Below are 21,404 nucleotides of genomic sequence, written 5' to 3' on the forward strand. Positions count from 1 at the left end.
TCCTATGTCCCAGGTGTTTTTGTAAGCGTGTTAGCAGTATTAACCCGTTGAATCGTCCTCTAACTCTATGAGGTGTAAGATATATCCTGTACTTTGTAGATGAGGAAACTGAGATATAGAAAGCTTAAATAACTTGCCCTAAATCACACGGATTAATGGTGAATGCAGGGCTTGAATCCACTGGTTGTTATCATTGTGATTTTGTAACAATTATTCTCTACTGAATCAGACTTAAACAATTCTTTCTATATTTAAGTTGTATTTAGATCTGATAGGCCAGTGGGACTTCTTCGTGGTATAGATTGATTGCTGAGGGTCCTACTTGGGCATTTATCCAATTAGGTATAATTGCCTGCTCCCCTTCTCTCTCTTTCTCTCTCACAAGACTATTTGAAGAAAATTTTAATTTTTTAAGTGATATGTCATAGTTGTAATCAGCTATTATTCCTTATCAAAGTTATACATGAACTTAAGGCATTAGTCTACAAAAGTTTTGACAAAACATAGCATTCCTCTGGCTTCCTTTTTACTCATTAATCTTGCTTTTTAGGGACAACCACCAGCAACAGTTTTAGTTTTTTGTTATGAGTATTGTTTCTTTTTTATATTAACCTTCACACTTTTCAACACTATGTGTATACTGATTTTCCCTGATTTATCTATTGCAGGTATTATATAGTTTAACATTAGCTGTGTTACATTCCACACTTTCCCTTCCCTCAATTTTTTTCCGTTATACTTCTATCACATTTTTTTGTTTCAATTACTAGCTGCCTTGTTGTGTTTTTCTAAATATTTGCCATTGAGCCAAGAATTATTATATGGCTATCATTCCTTTGGATTCAACTTTCTTTTGTGGAGTTAATGATTCCTTAGTTAATTTACCTCTATTTCAAATTATCTATAGTTAATTTTCCCAAAGATGTCAGCAGTCTGTCATACTCCCACCAATCTTTTTCTCAAACACTGAAACATGAAATAATATAGTGCCCCTCCCCCTTTTTAACATCTTTTTCCCATTGATATCCATCTTCTTCCTTTAACTGGGACCGAAGACTCTGCTTGCCTCACACACCTCTATGAACAAGTGACTGCTCATTGCCATGGTCCTATGTCTGTCCATCTTATTTTTGATGGCTTTTTTTCCCTGGGTCAAATCCATCATTTTGCTAAAGTATTTTTCTTGGTAGTTTCCCAAAAAGAATGTAGTGGAAACAAATGCTTTGAATCTTCCTATATCTGGAGATATTCTTATTCAATTCTGCCTTTTGATTGATAGTTTAACAGGCTACATGATTCTAAGTTGATAATATTTTCTCCTTAAATTTTGAAACCGTTCTTCTAGCTTCTAGTCAGTTTTAGGAAAGTCCAACACCATTCTGATTCCAATTCATTTATATATGATCCTTGATCTTCCCGTCTCTCTTCCTACTTCTTTATAATTGCATGACCTACTTCTTAATTCATAAAATCCTGGGACATTCTTTTGTACTTTATTTTAAAAGTTCTTACCATGCATTTCATTTTTTCTCCTTTTGGATTCTTCCATAAGGCAGATGCTGAACATCCTAAATTATTTTCTTATTTCTTGGTTTTTATAATTCATCTCTTTGGTTTTTTTTCTATTTCCTGACAGATTTATTATTCTTCCCCTCCAAAACCTATGTTAATTAAATACATTTATTTATTATTTTAATTTTTGAATGCCTCTCTTTATTCTTATTCCTGTTTCTATGAATCCTATATATTTTCTTGTCTCTTGATATTATTACCAATAGTATTTAAAATTTTTTTTCTTTCTTTTTTTTGGTATTATTTTTGCTTATTTTGAGTTCCTTTTTATGTTTGCTTGTTTTGTTATTTCTCTTCCATCTTGTGATTTTCTTCAATGGCTTTAAAGCAGAGGTTTATTTTATTTAGCACTTAGAACGGTGCATTTTACATATATAGTATATAGTGCTAAATAAAGAAGTATATAATCTAGTGATTATAAAGTATTATATATAATATGGTTATATATAATTATATAATATATTATATATGATAGAATTATTATTTGTAAATATAATATATATTATGTCATGTAGTGTCATATGTCATATAATAATTAATTTCTTATGACCTGTACCTGCATTTTCATATTTTATTTTATTATTATTATTATTTTTTTTGCATTTTCATATTTTAAAAAGAGGCACCAAAATGCTGTCTATATGTATGGAGTTGAGGTGCTGGACTTGTTGACTGACAAGCTTCTCTGTAGAACATAGAACATGAACAAAGAGGCTTTTCTTTTCTTTTTTAAGATTTTATTTATTTATTTAAGAAAGAGTGTGTGTGTGAGAGAGAGAAAGCACAAACAGGGGGTAGGAGCAGAGGGAGACAGAGAAGCAGGCTCCCCACTGAGCGGGGATCCTGATGTGGAGCTCAATGCCAGGCTCAATCCCAGGACCCTGGAGTCATGACCTGAGCCAAAGAAGGATTGACTGAGGCACCCAGGCACCCCACAAAGAGGCTTTGTATTGAGGATATCCAAATTTCAGTATCTGATGGACTCTGAAGCCATTTACTCTTTCAGAGAAAACTCCTCAAGTCTTCTAGATGAAGGGGAATACATTTTTGCCTCTGGCATTTATGGGAGATGGTTGAGAATAAGAGGTGAGGGTCCCATCGCTTAGTAGGTAAACTTTAATCCCCTAGTTCATAGTCCCACAGTCCTGTTTGCCCTCAGTGATGCCAGGTGACCCTGAGTCAAGATTCTTGAAGATACCTGGTTACATGTCTCCCTTATGAACATCTGGGAACAGTCATCTGGCTATATTCAATGAATGAATGAGGCTGGGAGTCCAGCTTTTCTAGATTATGGCTGTTATAGGCAATCCTGACTTTATCTTTCACGGATATTTCCAAGTGATGGTTATGAACATCTTATTATTACCACCCATCCTCCATGTCTGGAAATACTGAGGTTGTAGCTTCTTTCATCTTACAAAGTAATTACATTTTCATACACATTTTATCTTCCTAAAACTTTTTGAGATGTATTCCCCACTCTTGCTCATGCTCTTTTTCTTTGTAACATTTTTTTTTCTTTTTACTCTGACTTCAGTCAGTAGAGGAGATTAATGAGTGTAGTCAATCCATCACTTTAAACTAGAAATCCATCCTGGAGTCTTTATGGGATGGGATGGGATGGGATGGGATGGTGTGGTATCTGGGACAGATAATCATTTTCCAGTTCCAGGATCCACCAAATACAAATCTGTAGCACTATTTTAGAATGGATGTAGCAGTAAAGTAGTATACCTTTAGTCTATTCATCTTTCTCATATCCTCATATCCGTTGCTATCATTATTTCTTCTCTGCTAATGTTCAAGATGATTATTAAAGATTCCTTACCTGAAATATGATGAAAATAGAAAATAGGAACTTAGGTATAAAATAACTTAGGGGAAGGGTGATAAACATTACTGCATATTTTAATCTGCAAACTGTGCAATATGATGGTCAGGCAACAAGCATGTGTTGAGTATCCACATCAAGGGCTAGAAGCTTCAGCATTTAAAGCTTTGGAGTCAGAATGTATGTGCTTTTGAATCAGATGAATCTGGTTAACCAACAGCCTCTCACTAACTTAGTCTTTTCTCACTGTCCCTGGATTTATCATCTATGCAATGAAAGCAACAATAACTACTTTGTAGCATGGATAGTGCACAGTACTTGTTAAATACCACTAGCCATAGAACCACATTATTTGATTCCTGCCTTTGCTACTTAATGGTTGATCTCAGTCAAGTTCAACTTCTTTCAAAACTGGATTTAGCTGGCTAGATTTTTGGTCTTTTAGCCAAAGAAAGAGTGCAACTTAGATTTAGATGATGAGACTTTGGTCTTTGAGGAGATGCTGTAATAGGATGAGACTCTTTGGAATCATGGGAGATGATATGTTTTGCTGGGGGGAGGAACATGATTTGTTGAGATCCAGAGGTGGGTCTGCGGTAGACAGAATTCTAAAATGACACCAAGACTGTCACTCCTTGGCAGCACACCCCAGTATAACCCATCTCCTTAAATGTTTAAAGATTTTTCTACAAAATGTTTTCAAAACATCCCAAAAGAAAATGGCTGGAATTTCTTTCTTTCTTTCTTTCTTTCTTTCTTTCTTTCTTTCTTTCTTTCTTTCATTTATTTAGGAGAGACACAGAGAGAGGCAGAGACATAGGCAGAGGGATAAACAGGCTCCTCACAGGGAGCCTGATGTGGGACTCAATCCCAGGGTCTTGGGATCATGCCCTGAGCCAAAGGCAGACGCTCAATTGTTGAGCCACCCAGGTGTCCTGAAACAAATCATTTTAAAAGTTTCTAGAATCACTGAAGATTTTATGAATACATTGGCTTAAAATATATTTACCAGAAGGACTACTGGAAGAGGAATGACATAATTGGTATAGGGGAGATTATAATGATGAGGACTTACCATGTGCTCAAAATTATATATGTTTTAATTTTTTTTATTTCTAAATCCTATAAGGAATAAGTTCTATGCTATGCCATATTTTACAGTTGAGGGAATACAGGTTCTAAGAGATAAAATAATTTACTTAGAAGATAAGTGATAACAGGACATAGAACTCTTCAGAATAATAATCCACATAATTATGTAGTACTATTTAAAAGCAGAACTATATCTATCTACCTATATCTATGCTTATCTACATTTATGTAGCTTCTCAGTTTCTCCCTCTCGAGGAGAAACCTAATCCCCGAGAATCATATATACTAGACAGATCAGAAAAATATTACCCAACAGTATCAGTTATTTCAACCGTAGTCAAATGAGGGGATCATCTGGAAAATTTGACCTGATTTCGGTTAAGAAAAGATGGTAAATCTCCTATGAGATATTATACAAGCTTATCTGGAAAAGACTACTGACTTTTGAAAAGCATGATGAATATGTTTCCAACAAGATAACTTTAGAAGATGACATTATAGGCTATTGAAGCTTTTGGTGAATGGAATGAAATAATAGATCACATGTATAAAGAGATCCAATTTACGTTTGAAATAACAGATCCCATAATATGTATTCCACACTATGCTAAATTCGGTGAATTTAAAGATGAGTAAAACATGATCCTTACCCTCAAGATTCCCTAGACAGGACATCTGCTTTTCTTCATTTTCAATAAATTAGTAGTATGTAATTCTTACTGTTATATCCTCAAGGCGTGATAAATCATGAGGAAAATGATTTGCTCTGGGAACTCTGACAGTTATATCATAGTAATCAGATCGAGGAGTCTTGGATGATTATACCTATTCTTTGTCTATTTTTACAAGAAACTTCCCCAGATAATTCCAAATTGAGTTTCACATATTTTTTTTTCAAAGTATACCAACTTACCTCTTCTTTGATTAGTTCTTTTTAAAGTCTACACATCTAAGCAAGTGGTGCTAACTTGAAGGTCAATCAGGAAAACAGGATGAGGGATTTGTCTTTTATGAAAATGTGCTGCCTTTGAGAATTTTTTTGATACAAAAAAAATGGCAGATTTTCTCTTATAAACCGTATGTTCTTGCATTTCTGATATCTGGAATGAGTAGCTTGCCAGAAACATTCTCACTCAAAAGCCAGACTAACCCATGAAGGTGTCCAAAGAAGTCTGTTCTGATTACTGAAGATGTTGAACTAGTCTTGACTTCAAACAGTAGATATTTCCACACTTTAGTGGTATATGACAGCTCTATTCATTCCACAATGTCAAATTCTTTGGTTTTGGCCATTGGGTATTTATGCATTTCTGGCTAGGGAAGCAGAGAAGCCTAATTTGATTCTGGAGCCAAAAGTTTTTAGGCCCTGTTCCTTTGGAACTTGGACTGGAGGATTTTGGCACCATATAAAGACTAGGACAGAGCAAGTAGTCACACATAACTAACTCCGTCAACAGAGCATATTCAGGGAGAAAGATCATGCCTACACATTGGATAACCATTCTCCAAGGCAGACTGACAACACCCTGAATTCAATCACCCTTAAATAAACACGCAGAGAAAGCACGGCTTTAACATACCTTCGGGCACTGCTCTCCAATGCCTGCCTGATTGGTCTGAGTGCCACAGGCCAGGATGCAGATGCAGCCATTACTGTTGTTCTTACTTATGTCTGTCTGCTGTCTGCTAACAAGCATTCATATGCTTTGGATCATTAAAGTCACAACCTCCTACGCCAATCTATTCCTCTCTCCGGGTTTGCTGTAGATTGGAAAGAGAGATGCTATTTTTGTTTCTTTTTCTTTCCATTAGGACCTCCAGTCAGGGTTATTTTTGAGGTCTGAATATTGAAGCTTGCACTCTTGCCCCCATTGAGCATATAAATCGTGTTCCCATTAGGCTTGTTCCTTTTGCCCGATTTCTTTCATTTACTGTTGTATGTGCCTTTTCGATGCAAGGCAAGTAATTTGTGCTGGGGCTGTCTGTGACAGGCAAAAAGTGCTCTAACTTAAACTATTTCCCGGTGCCATTGCTATCTGTGAGAGGTCTGCTGTACTTACACCCATGCTAAATTTCTTCTGACAGACTCCAGGTGGTCGGGATTTTCACAATCCAACCCATTTCAGTGTTGGAACTTGTCATTTGGGGCTCTGTGGATTCCTTCTTCTCTTTCATCTTACCATTGGTGGCAGGTTGGGTGCATTTGTACACCAACCTGCAGAAGGCCCTGTGTGTCCACAGGTAAAATCAAAGGTGGAGAAACACGAGTTTCGCTTTCAGAGAAGGCACAGAGGACAGATAATGTAGAAAGAGAAAGGGAAAAATTGTCACTTGTAGTATTATGCAGGCTGCCCATCTAAACCCATCATTGCCTGGCACCTACACACTAAGGGCAAGGATCCAGCCAACTTGTGAGTGGGCACCATGCCATTTGAGCAGATGGGCACGGAAGTCGGCAGCCAGTAGACCATGTATGTGCATCAACGGTGGGTGTTGAGGGCACGATTCCCAGAGGAGAATGTCCTAACAGCTGTCTGGCCTGAGCCAACATACTTACGACCAAGGAAAAGTGCCATCCTTCAATCCTGCTGAGTTGGATTAACCTTCAGAACTAAATCTGCTTTTTCGGCAGCAGAAGGTGAGTTTGGGGTCTCTGAAAACCTCAAAGAATACATAAAGAAAGGAAACTGGAAAGATATAATTATTAGGTATTGACTGAAGCCGCCGAGAGTATTCATGTGCATATTTTAGGTATTTGACCAAAAATCTGTTAAATCTTGAAGGAACGGTATAGTTATTAAAAGCTTTGCCTTGCACAGTGCTTGTAGACGTGACCTTTCCACACAGGTGGAGCATTTCCAGTGAGTTGGTACATGCCCAGCTTTGCATTAAGAAATCATGATGTGTGAGGAAAGGTGTCAGCAGACTATAGAAACCAAACTGTGGGTAAATCTCTTTGTCAAACTTTACATATCCTGGATCAAAGCTGACATATTGTGTATACTTTCCAAGCGACAGAATTTCTTCTTCATTGATTGAACATATACCTGAAAAAGTAAGAAGTAAACTCGGTATTTCAACTTATGCACCTCAGGGCAATGAAAGAGACTTTATATTTGAGGCTGAAAATAAAATCTGATTCTAATTTGTTCAGAGTTTTTAGACAATTAAACACCACAAAATTAGATATAGGTGGTTTCTGCCCAACATAGTCAAATGGTGATTTGACAGTGATTTGTTTGATTGGGCTAAAAGAGATGGACTGTTTTGACCATTTGGGGCCTCAATAATTGTTTGCTTACTATTTTGCTTTGTTTTGAGGTGTTTATGAGATAGTTTTCTTGGTATTGTTTTCTGCTGTCTTGAATCTTTTTATTTAAGAGATAACATATGACTTGCAGTTGTGGAGGAAATGTCAGTTTGGCCCAAGTGTTCTATTCCTTTTTTTTTTTTTTTTTTTTTTAAATCAACAGAGTAATATCTCTGTTATGGAGGGTGAAGGAGGTAGTAAACAAGCTGTATTATCTGCTGGTAGTAGTAACTTTAGCTATGGCTCAAACAAAGTATATAATGCTTTAGATCAAATACCAATAACAGTATTATGAGTAGAATAAAATGTTTGTGTGTCTATTTTAGCACACAGTTTCTCATTATATCAATTTGGAAATTCATGTCTAAATATGAATGAAGCTACAGATAAAAAAGTAAACTAAAAGCTAAGACAATATATAAATGTACTTTGCATGAATAAATGTAGAAAATTATTCAAGTATGGTTATTTTTCTTGGTTCTGGTAGTTTTTGTCTCAAGAGCATGTTCAAAAAGGCTAAAATAACAGTATGTCTAAGGTCCACATGAATGACACTTCTCAATCTGAGAAAATTTTTGGAGAAATATTCTACTGAAAGCATGGAAAAAGAAATGAGAGAACTAAAGAAATGAGAGAACTAAATGGTATTTAGCAATAAATGAGGCCATGTGCACAGTATAAAACTAATTTTTATTTAAACAAGAAGGTGTGAGGCAGTTTGATTTTCTTCTTGGAGGAACAAATGTGTTTGGGACTAAATAAAGAAAGGGAGAAATATTAAGAAGTTAAATCATTCCAGCAATTGCTTCCCTTTGGCTATCTGGGAGATAAGAAAATGTGGTTGAAGCTGAATTTAACTCAACTAGACTTAGCCCAGGATTGAAAGGCTGATGAGCACTACAGATGACCCAGATGCTGGTCAAGGACTATTCAGCAAACTAAAAAAAGAGAAAAAAAAATGCCAAAAAACTTTAATATGTCCTCCAGAATGTTTTTGAATATTTCTCCTTCATTTTCTGCAGAGGATAAAAGAGATAAGAGAGAGTGTCAGATTTCTGACAAAATACAGCCAAAAAAAAAAAAAAAAAGGCTTAAGGGAGAGCCAAACAAACAAGAAAGGGGGCATTTGTTCATGGATGCCCACTATGATAACTGAGTGATATCATAGACAAAGGGAGGAGGTGATCTTAAATGTGAATCAATATACCTGTGGTACATTAATAAGGAGCAAAATGGAAGAATTTGGTTTCTTTATGGTTAATGTCATTACCTTCTATTAAGACTATACGAAAAATACATATATTTAGTGAGTAATTATGATTTTACATATGTGAATTGACATGTGTCCACAGATGGGGAAAATTAGAAGATTGAATGCATGTTAAAATAATGTCCTCATATATTAACTTTCTTTTTTTCCCATCAAAAGCAGTTACCTACCACATACACATGATTTAAAAAATGCAGCCATCATTTAAATTGATGCTTATTATATCTAAACAATCAAATTGTTGCGAGTACAAGGAATATTGGCCATGCTTCCACATTAAAAAAAAAAAAAGTTTCACTAACTTTTCTTAATTTCTGATTGTAATAGCTTTAAGAAAAAGAATTTGGCTAAACAAATAAAGATTTGGACATAAGAATTGGGATACACCGGAAAAAAAAAAAAAGCTTTTGAAAAACTGTGAAGATAAAAACTAAACTTAACCACAGATTTATTTCTGCTTTTTATCCAAGTACCCAGGGAGGTTGTTAATGGGAGGTATGCCTCAGAAAATGTACATGTCTGTGAAAATGCTGGAGCTAACTAATGCTTTTATTCAAGTGATTTTTATTTCAACTCTAAGCCACAAGATATAAACTTTCATCAAAAATGGTAATCTATTTAAAATCAGAGCTATGTGGAATGTTTCATGTTTATGTATAACTTTCATAGTAGACCTTCCTATACCAGGAAAATAATATGCCCAAATTCTGTTATTTTTGCTTCATACCAAGTACTAGTCCCACCCATCAGTTTCATGTTCTTTAAATAGATTAAAATGAAGAAGAAATGGAAGAAAAAAATGAAAACACTTAAAAAAAAATGACTTTTTAATTTTTTTTTTCTTTTTGGAGGAAAATAAATCTGGAAAACTTAATTTGATGTATAATAAGAACAAAAAGGAATTTAAAGTAAAATATGCATTGCACATTCTCAGTGCTTCATGTTTCCACTTTGCTTTGCACAATTATAAAGCTAATGCACCTGAGAAGGGGCAGAGAAGGAGTGGGGAAGACAGTAGGTGGAAACAAAGAAGGAGAAACACATAGATCTGATCTAAAAGTAGTTCAGTGATATATTATTCATCTGATACTGGGTTCCAAAAAATCCAAGCAGAAGTCATTTGTATTTCAAGTCCCTCCCCCCTCACCCCACAATGGTGGCTACAAATCATTCCCATTTACTGAACATAATAAATCAATAGGAAAATGACATCATTGCAAAAAAACGAGGGCTGACTTTTTCTTCTCTTCAAAGGAAGGATTGCCAGCAACTCACGTATTTATTGTTAAAGCTCAGTTGCTTAAGATGCAGATACTGTAACAGGAAAACAATTGGGACATAACGATATCCCCACAAGAGAAACTGTGAAAGGACATTCTTAGTAAATAGGCCAGATAAACTTTAAGTGATTAAGGTCTCTTTTTGCAAAATACTGGAAATAAATTGAAATGTAGCAATTCATGAAATTCTCAAATGGGAATTGTAAAATAATATTGAAACCAACATTTCATAATTTAAGACTGTACAAACTAGCAAAAAATCAGGCTGTGGATACTCAAATAAATATGTGGTAGATATACATACGTGTCCACTTATGTTTAGAGGAAGGATCTGTACACTACTTCAGAACATTTGGAAACAAAAAAAAAGTAAGCAAACACACTTAAAAAGCATATTTTAAGCCTTCCTCAGAAGAAATGCTTCTGCAACTCACAGAGAAGATAATGTGTTAAAATAATATGTTATCAAGCTATTGCTAATATTATTATTGCCATTCAAGTTTTCCAAATTCAGTGATGAATTAGGAATTGCTGCAAAAGTGAAAAGGACATAAGACTGAACAATGAAAAAAAAAATTGAACAATGAAGCCCACCATTGCTCACATTCTGAAAGTCATCCAGAAGCAGAGTAAAACATAGATTTTTAATATTAGATACATTGAGAAAAAATTAGGACTATCCAAAATGAAATGCTCTTCTTGTAGTACTAGTATTAGAGCTATTTGATAACATCAATGAACATGTATATTTTGAACATCTAGAGCATCAGAAACTACCAGGGTATAACTGTACTAAACATGTAATGTTTAGTGCCTAAATGAATGATTTATAAGGACATCTAATATGTTTAGCAGAAATGTTTCTCAAGAAAGTGTCCTGTAATAATTTGCAAAATTTTCAGAAACTACTAGTAAGTTATTAATAGATAAACATGAAAAAATGCTATTAGATTTTTTTCATATTTTATATTATGTATGGCTTAGGAGAGCCTCCGTTCCCTTCCAACTTACCTCATGAAGTTTTGATTGACCTCAAATGTTCTTTATGATTATTATTGTAATTAAAAAATCACATAGAGACAGCTCTCCTGAAATATCTTAACTTTTCTTGATATCCATGTAACATAACTAAGCAAACTTGGATTCAGAATTTCCTAAATCATAAGTCTCAGTCAGAGTAATCTGATTTGGAATGATAACACATTTCTGTGCCTAATGCTTAACTGAGAAGAGCATTAAGGAGAAAGACAGGTGATGAAAGTTCTCTTTTTTCCTGCATCTCCGTAACTTGGTTGAACATGATAGATTGGCTAGCTTATTGATTTAGGAATGATCAGCAATATTGCTTTCCCTAAAGGAAAATTAGGATAATTCACAACAGATTGGTAACCTGATTTTTAGCTTCCTGTGTAAACGTGGACAAATTTATAAGTTTGACTTAAATTCCTTCCTTCGAAATATCCTCTTATACATGCAGAGAATCTCAACTTTGGAGTTAGCCAAGAATGTAACAACTGCCTTTGTGCATATACATTATATTGCTGGTGAGGCAATAAAATGCAATAGTTGAAGGCTTAGATCCTGGCTAAACATCACCCATGCCTTTTACTAGCTCTGGATCTTCAAGATTTAACTGTCTGTATCTGTGTTTCTACATTTATGAAAAGGGAATGAGAATTAAGTATGTTAATATACGCAAAATACTTAGAAAAGTACTTGGCAAATAATAAGCATTGGATACACGTTAACAGACAGTAACGCCGTGTCATTTCTCAATTTGAATTCTTATCTATACCATAGACCCCATAGTTCCTTTCAAAGGTGAAATAAATATGTGCTCGGTAATTGCTCATTTCTGTTCTGGTTTCTTCTCATTTAAATTTGTTCTTCTCTGCCTCATTTTGTTCTACAATGGCAGAAGTTAATATCTTCTAAAACATGACCAGCATACACCCAGAACCAAGTGGTATACCGTGGTGGTTCATCCTGTGAGATTATATTCTCTCTTCCTCCCCATTCTGCCCCCCTTTTATCTTATTTATGTTTTCGTGGTCAATGTTGGGGCTTTCTTTTTTTTTAAGATTTTATTTATTTATGCATTTATTCATAGAGACACACAGAGAGAGAGAGAAAGAGAGAGAGAGAGAGACAGAGACACAGGCAGAGGGAGAAGCAGGTCCCAATCAGGGAGCCCGACGCGGGACTCAAATCGGGGTCTTCAGGATCACGCCCAGGACTGATGGTGGCGCTAAACCGCTGAGCCACCCAGGCTGCCCCAATGTTGGGGCTTTATAGAAGTATTTCTGGTTTATATAAATTTGGGATTGAGCATCTTCTAACATACAGAGCTTAATACACTCAGAACCAAGAGGATCACCCACTAGGACCCCTCAAGTACACTACATTCTCCCTCCACTACAACCTCATCACCATCACCATCACTCAGTCTCCCTCACTTTTTTTTCTTTTTTCTCTTTTTCCTCTTTATTTTTTTTTTCTTCTTTTTTTCTTTTTCACTTCTTTGGGATTTTTGGCCTTTTATTATTTACTACTTTGTTTTAAAATTTGTTTTGCACTTTAATGGTCCTTTTGTTTTATTTCGCTCTGATCTTCGTTTTCATTTTCTGGTCTATGACCTCGTCAGAATCATATAGGGTGAAATTTACATAGGTCGTGGTTGATATTCTTGACTTAGCCCATTCATACAGCCACTCTGCACTGAGCAAAATGACTAGAAGACAGAATTCATCACAAAAGAAAGAATCAGAAACAGTACTCTCTCCCACAGAGTGACAGAATAGGGATTACAATTCAAAGTCAGAAAGCCAGTTCAGAGGTACAATTATAAAGCTGCTGGTGGCTCTGGAAAAAAAGCATAAAGGACTCTAGAGACTTTATTATGCAGAATTTAGATCTAATTAGGCCAAAATTAAAAATAAATTAAATGAGATGCAATCCAAACTGGATGTCCTAACGGCTAGGGTTAAAGAGGAGGAAGAGAGAGTGACTGACCTAGAAGACAAATTGATTGTAAGGAAGGAAGCTGAGGAAAAAAGAGAAAAACAATTAAGATGGAAGAGAGAGTGAGTGACCTAGAAGACAAATTGATGGTAAGGAAGGAAGCTGAGGAAAAAGAGAAAAACAATTAAGAGATCATGAAGAAAGGCTAAAGGAAATAAATGATAGCCTCAGAAGGAAGAATCTACATATAATTGGGGTTCCAGAAGATGCCAAGAGGGAGAGAGGCCCAGAAAATATATTTAATAAATCATAGCAGAGAACTTCCCTAATTTGGGGAAGGAAACAGGCATTCCAATCCAGGAGATAGAGAGCCCCCCCCCTCCAAATCAATAAAAACTGTTCAACACCTCGACATTTAATAGTGAAACTTGCAAATTGCAAAGATAAAGAGAAAATCCTTAAAACAGTGAGAGATAAGAGACCCCTAACTTATATGGGGAAAAGTATTAGGTTAACAGAAGACCTGTCCAGAGAGACCTGGCAGACCAGAAAGGGCTGGCAGGATATATTCAGGGTCCTAAATGAGAAGAACATGCAGCCAAGAATACTCTATTCAGCAAGGCTCTCATTCAGAATAGAAGAAGAGATAAAGAGCTTCCAGGATAGGCAGAAACTGAAGGAATATATGACCACCAAACTCACTCTGCAAGAAGTATTAAGTGAGACCCTGTAAAAGAAAAAGGGAATCCAAGGGAGACAGAACATAAGAGACTCCTAACTCTGGGATCCCTGGGTGGCGCAGTGGTTTAGCACCTGCCTTTGGCCCAGGGCCCGATCCTGGAGACCCGGGATCGAATCCCACGTCGGGCTCCCAGTGCATGAAGCCTGCTTCTCCCTCTGCCTGTGTCTCTGCCTCTCTCTCTCTCTCTGTGACTATCATAAATAAATAAAAATTAAAAAAAAAAAAGAGAGACTCCTAACTCTGGAAAATGAACAAGGGGTAGTGGAAGGGGAGGTGGGCGGGTGGTTGGGGTGACTGGGTGACGGGCACTGAGGGAGCACTTGACGGGATAAGCACTGGGTGTTATGCTATATGTTGACAAATCGAACTCCTATAAAAAAAATACAAAAAAGGGGGAGGGGACCAAAGAAACAATCCACAAAAACAAGTACAGTATAGGTAATACTATGACACTAAATTCATATCTTTCAATAGTTACTCTGAACTTGAATGGACTAAATGATCCCATCAAAAGATGCAGTGTATTTGAACTGGATAAAAAAGAAAGACCCTTCTATTTGCTGTCCACAAGAGACTCATTTTAGACCTAAGAACACCTCCGGCCTGAAAATGAAAGGGTGAAGAACCATTTACCATTCAAGTGGTCCTCAAAAGAAAGCAGGGGTAGCCATCCTCATACCAGATACCAGATACATTAAAGTTTATCCCAAAGACTCTAGTAAGAGATGAAGAGGAACACTATATTATACTTAAAGAATCTATCCAACAAGAGGACCTAACAATCATGAATATTTATGCCTCTAATGTGGGAGCTGCCAAGTATATCAATCAATTAATAACCAAGGTAAAGAGATACTTAGATAATAATACACTAATAGTAGGAGACTTCAACACAAAACTTTCTGCAAATGACAGATATTCTTAGCAGAACATCACCAAAGAAGCAAGGGCCTTAAATGATACACTGGACCAGATGGATTTCACAGATATTTACAGAACTTTGCATCCGAACGCAACTGAAAACACATCTTTCTCAAATGCACATGGAACTTTATCCAGAATAGACCACATACTGGGTCACAAATCAGGTCTCAACCAATACCAAAAGATTGGGATTGTCCGCTGCATATTTTTAGACCACAATGCTTTGAAACTAGAACTCAATCACAAGAAGAAATTTGGAAGAAACTCAAACATGTGAAGTTTAAAGAGCATCCTGCTGAAAGATGAATGGGTCAATCAGGAAATTAGAGAAGAATTAAAAAGATTCATGGAAACTAATGAAAACAAAGATACAACCATTCAAAATGTTTGAGATATACGCAAGCGCAGTCCTAAGAGGAAAATACATTGCAATACAAGCCTCCCTCAAAAAATTGGAAAAAAACTCAAATACACAAGCTAACCTTGCACCTAAAGGAACTGGAGAAAGGACAGCAAGTAAAACCTAACAAGCAGAAAAAGAGAGATAATAAAGATTCAAACAGAACTCAATGAAATAAAGACCATAAGAACTGTGGAACAGATCAACAAAACCAGGAGTTGGTTCTTTGAAAGAATTAATAGGATAGATAAACCATTAGCCAACCTTACTAAAAAGAAAAAGACTCAAATTAATAAAATCATGAGTAAAAGAGGAGAGATCACAACCAATACCAAGGAAATACAAACGATTTTTAAAATGTATTATGAGCAGCTATATGCCAACAAATTAGGCAATCTAGAAGAAATGGATGCATTTCTGGAAAACCACAAATTACCAACACTGAAATAGGAAGAAATAGAAAACCCAAACAGGCCAATAACCAGGGAGGAAATTGAAGCAGTCATCAAAAACCTCCCAAGACACAAAAGTCCAGGGCTAGATGGCTTCTCAGGGAAATTCTATCAAACTTTTTAAAAAAGATTTTATTTATTTATTCATGAGAGACGAGAGAGAGAGAGAGAGAGAGAGAGAGAGATGCAGAGACACAGACAGAGAGAGAAGCAGTCTCCATGCAGGAAGCCTGATGTGGGACTCGATCTTGGGTCTCCAGGACCATGCCCTGGGCCAAAGGTGGCACTAAACCACTGAGCCACTGGGCTGCCCTCTATCAAACTTTTAAAGAAGAAATAATATCTATTCTACTAAAGCTGTTCTGAAGGATAGAAAGGGATGAAATACTTCCAAACACGTTTTATGAGGCCAGCATCACCTTGATTCCAAAACTAGACAAAGACCCCACTAAAAGAATTATAGACTAATATCCCTGATGTACATAGATGCAAAAGTTCTCAACAAGATGCTAGCCAATAGGATCCAACAGTACATTAAAAAGATTATTCACCATGACCAAGTGGGATTTATCCCTGGGATGCAAGGCTAGTTCAACACTCATAAAACAATCAATGTGATAGAGCATATCAATAAGATAAAAAACAAGAACCATATGATCCTCTCAATAGATCAGATAAATCATTTGACAAAATACAGCACCCGTTCCTGATCAAAACTCTTCAGAGTGTAGGGATAGAGAGAACATTCCGCAGCATCTTAAAAGCAATCTATAAAAAGCCCACAGCAAATATTATTCTCAATGGGGAAACACTGGGAGCCTTTCTCCTAAGATCAGGAACACGACAGGGATGTCCACTCTTACCACTGCTATTCAACATAGTAGTAGAAGTCCTAGCCTCAGCAATCAGACAACAAAAATAAATAAAAGGCCTTCAAATTGGCAAAGAAGGAGTCAAACTCTCCCTCTTTGCAGATGACATGATACTGTACATAGAAAACCCAAAAGACTCCACCCCAAGATTTCTAGAACTCATAAAGCAATTCAGCAGTGTGGCAGGATACAAAATTAATGCCCAGAAATCAGTGGCATTTCTATACACTAACAATGAGACTGAAGAAAGAGAAATTAAGGAGTCAATCCCATTTACAATTGCACCCTAAAAGCATAAGATACCTAGAAATAAACCTAACCAAAGAGGTAAATCTTAGGTAAAGATCTATACCATAAAAACTACAGAACACTTCTGAAAGAAATTGAGGAAGACACAAAGAGATGGAAAAATATTCCATGCTCATGGATTGGAAGAATTAATATTGTGAAAATGTCAATGCTACCCAGGGCAATTCACACATTTAATGGAATCCCTATCAAAATACCATGGACTTTATTCAGAGAGTTGGAACAAATAATCTTAAGATTTGTGTGGAATTGGAAGAGACCCCGAATAGCCAGGGGAATATTGAAAAAGAAAACCATAGCTGGGGCATCACAATGCCAGATTTCAGGTTGTACTACAAAGCCGTGGTCATCAAGACAGTGTGGTACTGGCACAAAAACAGACACATAGATCAATGGAACAGAATAGAGAAGCCCAGAAATGGGCCCTCAACTCTATGGTCAACTAATATTCAACAAAGCAAGAAAGACTATCCACTGGAAAAAGGACAGTCTCTTCAATAAATGGGGCTGGAAAATTGGACAGCCACGTGCAGAAGATTGAAACTAGACCATTTTCTTACACCTTACACAAAGATAAACTCAAAATGGATAAAAGATCTAAATGTGAAACAAGAATCCATCAAAATCCTAGAGGAGAACACAGGCAACACCATTTCTGAACTTGGCCATAGCAATTTCTTGCAAGATATATCTATGAAGGCAAAGGAAATAGAAGCAAAAATGAACTATTGGGACTTAATCAGGATAAAAACCTTCTGCACAGCAAAAGAAACAGTCCACAAAACTAAAAGACAACCTATAGAATGGGAGAAGCTATTTTCAAATGACCTATCAGATAAAGGGCTAGTATCCAAGATCTATAAAGAACTTATCAAAGTCAACACCCAAGAAACAAACAATCCAATCATGAAATGGGCAAAAGACATGAACAGACATTTCACCAAAGAAGACATAGACATGGCCAATAAGCACATGAGAAAATGCTCTGCATCACTTGCCATCAGGGAAATACAAATCAAAACCACAATGAGATACCACCTCACACCAGTGAGAATGGTGAAAATTAACAAGACAGGAAACCACAAATGTTGGAGAGGATGTGGAGAAAGGGGAACCCTCTTGCACCATTGGTGGGAATGTGAACTGGTGCAGCCACTCTGGAAAACTGTGTGGAGGTTCCTCAAAGAGTTAAAAATAGATCTGCCCTAAGACCCAGCAATTGCACTGCTGGGGATTTACCCCAAAGATACAGATGCAGGGAAATGGCAGAACTCCTGCACCCCAGTGTTTCTAGCAGCAATGTCCACAATAGCCAAACTGTGGAAGGAGCCTTGGTGTCTGACAGATGAATGGATAAAGAAGATGTGGTCTATGTATACAATGGAATATTACTCAGCCATTAGAAATGACAAATGCCCACCATTTGCTTCAACATGGATGGAACTGGAGGGTATTATGCTGAGTGAAGAAAGTCAGTTGGAGAAGGACAAACATTATATGGTCTCATTCATTTGGGGAATATAAAAAATAGTTAAAGGAATTATAGAGGAACTGAGTGGGAAAAATCAGAAAAGGGGACAAAACATGAGAGACTCCTAACTCTGGGAAACGAACAAGGGGTAGTGGAAGGGGAGGCAGGTGGGGGGATGAGGTGACTGAGTGATGGGCACTGAGGAGGACTAGGTGCTATACTAGGATCACAGGATACTAGGACACTATCCTTGACAGGATGAGCATTAGGTGCTATACTACATATTGGCAAATAAAACTTCAATAAAATATATGAATAAAAAAGTAAAAAAAAATTAAATATTTAAATAATTTTTCCCCAAAATTTCAGTCATTTGTTTGTGGACTTTTTCTCCATATTGCACATTACATAGTACTTACTTAATTGTATTATTTACACTTTATTTTATTTTACTCTTTTTTTTTTTTTTAAGATTTTATTTGTTCATTTGAGAGTGAAAGAGAGAGAGTATGAGCAATGGGGGGAGAGAGAGAAGTAGATTCCTTGCTGAGCAGGAAGCCTGATGCAGGGCTGGATCCTAAGACCCTGGGATCATGACCTCAGCCAAAGGCAGAGGCTTAATCAAATGAGCCACCTGGGCACCCCTTTACTCTATTTTAATGGAAAATGTATTCATACCACTAATAAAGGGCTTTGTGTGTAAAATTTTCTGCTGAACCTTAAGACTGTGTGTATGATAATTAAGACATTCATCAGCTAAAATAATCTCTTGTGCCCTTGGCAATATATACACAACACATTTTAAAAACATTGCCTTATAGGACAACTTCCTAGTGACTAGAAGAGAATATTTAGAGGCTGGTAGGCCAATACACCCACCACAATCTAGAAGTGGTAGGATAAAGGAAAGCATGGGTTGACCATAGAAGAAATGGTTAAACTGACACAAAGGGAAGTCCAGGTGCTTATTCATCAATGCTGTGGAGACATTACTTGATACTACTTTCTCTAACATTTAAAGCTTGAGGTAACATATGCTAGGAGAATGATTTTTAGCCCAAGACTGGAAATCCAACAAGTTTCACGGAAATGGAACAAGAAAAAAAAAAAAATCCCAGAACTCTTCCACTCTTGTAAATTTTATGTAAGACATTTATATTAAATTTTCAGTGAAGATAATAAACCTTAGTTTAATGACTAATAGTTAACAGAAGTCAGTTCCAAATGCATAGCAGTACAAAATAAATGCCTGGTTCCTTAAAAGGTTTTAATACCCAACATATATGTGAATATATATATATATTCATTTCAATGTGAATTAAGATCAACTATGGTTGTTTTATTTAGGATAATGCTAGGACCTGTAAAATTCTCTACAATACACAATGGCTCCAAGAAATAGAAGTTTATTTCTCACACTGAAGCAGTTAAAAAGGAAATTTTCTACAGGAACTCTCCTTACTTTCTACTTTTCTCTAAGTATAAAATTAGTCCAAAATAAAAGGTTTACTAAATAACACAAAATGAGCTTTCCTGGCCAATATTTGGCTTTTCTCCACATGGTGATTCAGTCTTCTTCCATCTTGCATCGTCAGCCTCTTGCAGGGCCTCCTTCAGTGTTCCCTGGAAGCCAGTGCATGAGGTAGGAGGCAGCAGGGAGTGAGGGGAAACACGCCCTGGTTACTAGCTTTGAATGGGGAGAGCTGCTCATGGGTTCTGCTCAGATCCGGTTGTTCTGAACGAGTCACGTGGCCCCTCCTCACTGCAAGGCAGGTTGAGAAATGCAGTCTAGAGATAGGCCCAGGAGAAAGGACAGAATTTTGATGAGCAGGGAATGGGGTCTGCTACAGTCGTCCCCTCCCTCACCATACATTGGTTTGCACCTATCTTCCAACACTTAGAAATGTATCTATGCGTCTCCCCAGAGAAGATGACCCCAAGTCCCATGCAGTTACTACATCAAACTCCAAGAGCCGAATAGCAATAAATAACTCTTTACCAAGCCAATTTCTTTCTAGGGGGTTCAAGGTTTAGAACCTGAAGAAATGAATTCTCTGTTCTGTTTTCCCCATCACATCCAATAGACGATGGTGGACAAGAGCTTGGTAACTGGAAACAAACACACAAACTCCTCTCATTTGTAAAGGAAATAAATGGTAAATGGCCAACAGTCACTTGACCCAAATGATTATTAAAGTCTGCTGGGCAGGCCTGTGAGACTCCTGCCCCAACAGCAGAGTCAGTTCCTCACTCTCCTGGTTCTCCTTTCTGGCATAACTCCCCATGCCCATTGTTCTCCAAGGTTTCTGGCTCTGCTTTCGGGAGGCTCTTCCTTCCTGGTTATCCCCCACCCCCACCCCCTGGCCACATTGAATGTGAGCTTTGAAGAGAATGGCTCCCTTGGAGTTGTATTGCCTTACAATTCGGTTTTGTGGAGCAAATATGGGGTGCAAGGGTTGTATAGAGTCACAGGTTTTTGAGGCCAGGCCTCTGGTCTCTTTGCTAATGCAATTCTCTCAAAATCCTAAAAGACATTGATTGAATTTCTTCAGTCAGTTACATGTGCCAATAACTAGAGTCAATGGCATCCAAAGTTCTTTTCTAGACAGTTCTCAGGACTGCTTTATTTCCTTACTACCTCAACTCATCCCGGTCTCTCTTTTTCTCTCTCTCATTCCTCCTTTTCCTACTTCCTGTCTCTTTTGCCTTACCCAACCCCCTTCATTTAAAATACTGGAAAAATCCTGTCTAGTAAAATAGTATTATTAATTGGAGCTTCTGTTTAAATTATCAAACAATACAATATTTCATTATAAATTCCTTCTTTTTCTCTTTCTTGTTTTATTACAGAATCAGTCTGTGATGCATCTTTGGCAGAAACAAGAACAGACATTTTAACAATTTTGTTCCAAAAACAC

General features: G+C 36.8%; 1 protein-coding gene across 2 annotated transcripts in view; it reads left to right on the plus strand.

The window, feature by feature from the left end:
* The window catches only part of ARHGAP15 (Rho GTPase activating protein 15), a 609,765-nt gene that overhangs the window by 61,511 nt on the left and 526,850 nt on the right, over positions 1-21,404 (plus strand). The window lies entirely within an intron of this gene.

This window comes from Canis lupus, chromosome 19 (assembly GCF_011100685.1).
Source record: "Canis lupus familiaris isolate Mischka breed German Shepherd chromosome 19, alternate assembly UU_Cfam_GSD_1.0, whole genome shotgun sequence".
Lineage (NCBI taxonomy): Eukaryota > Metazoa > Chordata > Mammalia > Carnivora > Canidae > Canis > Canis lupus.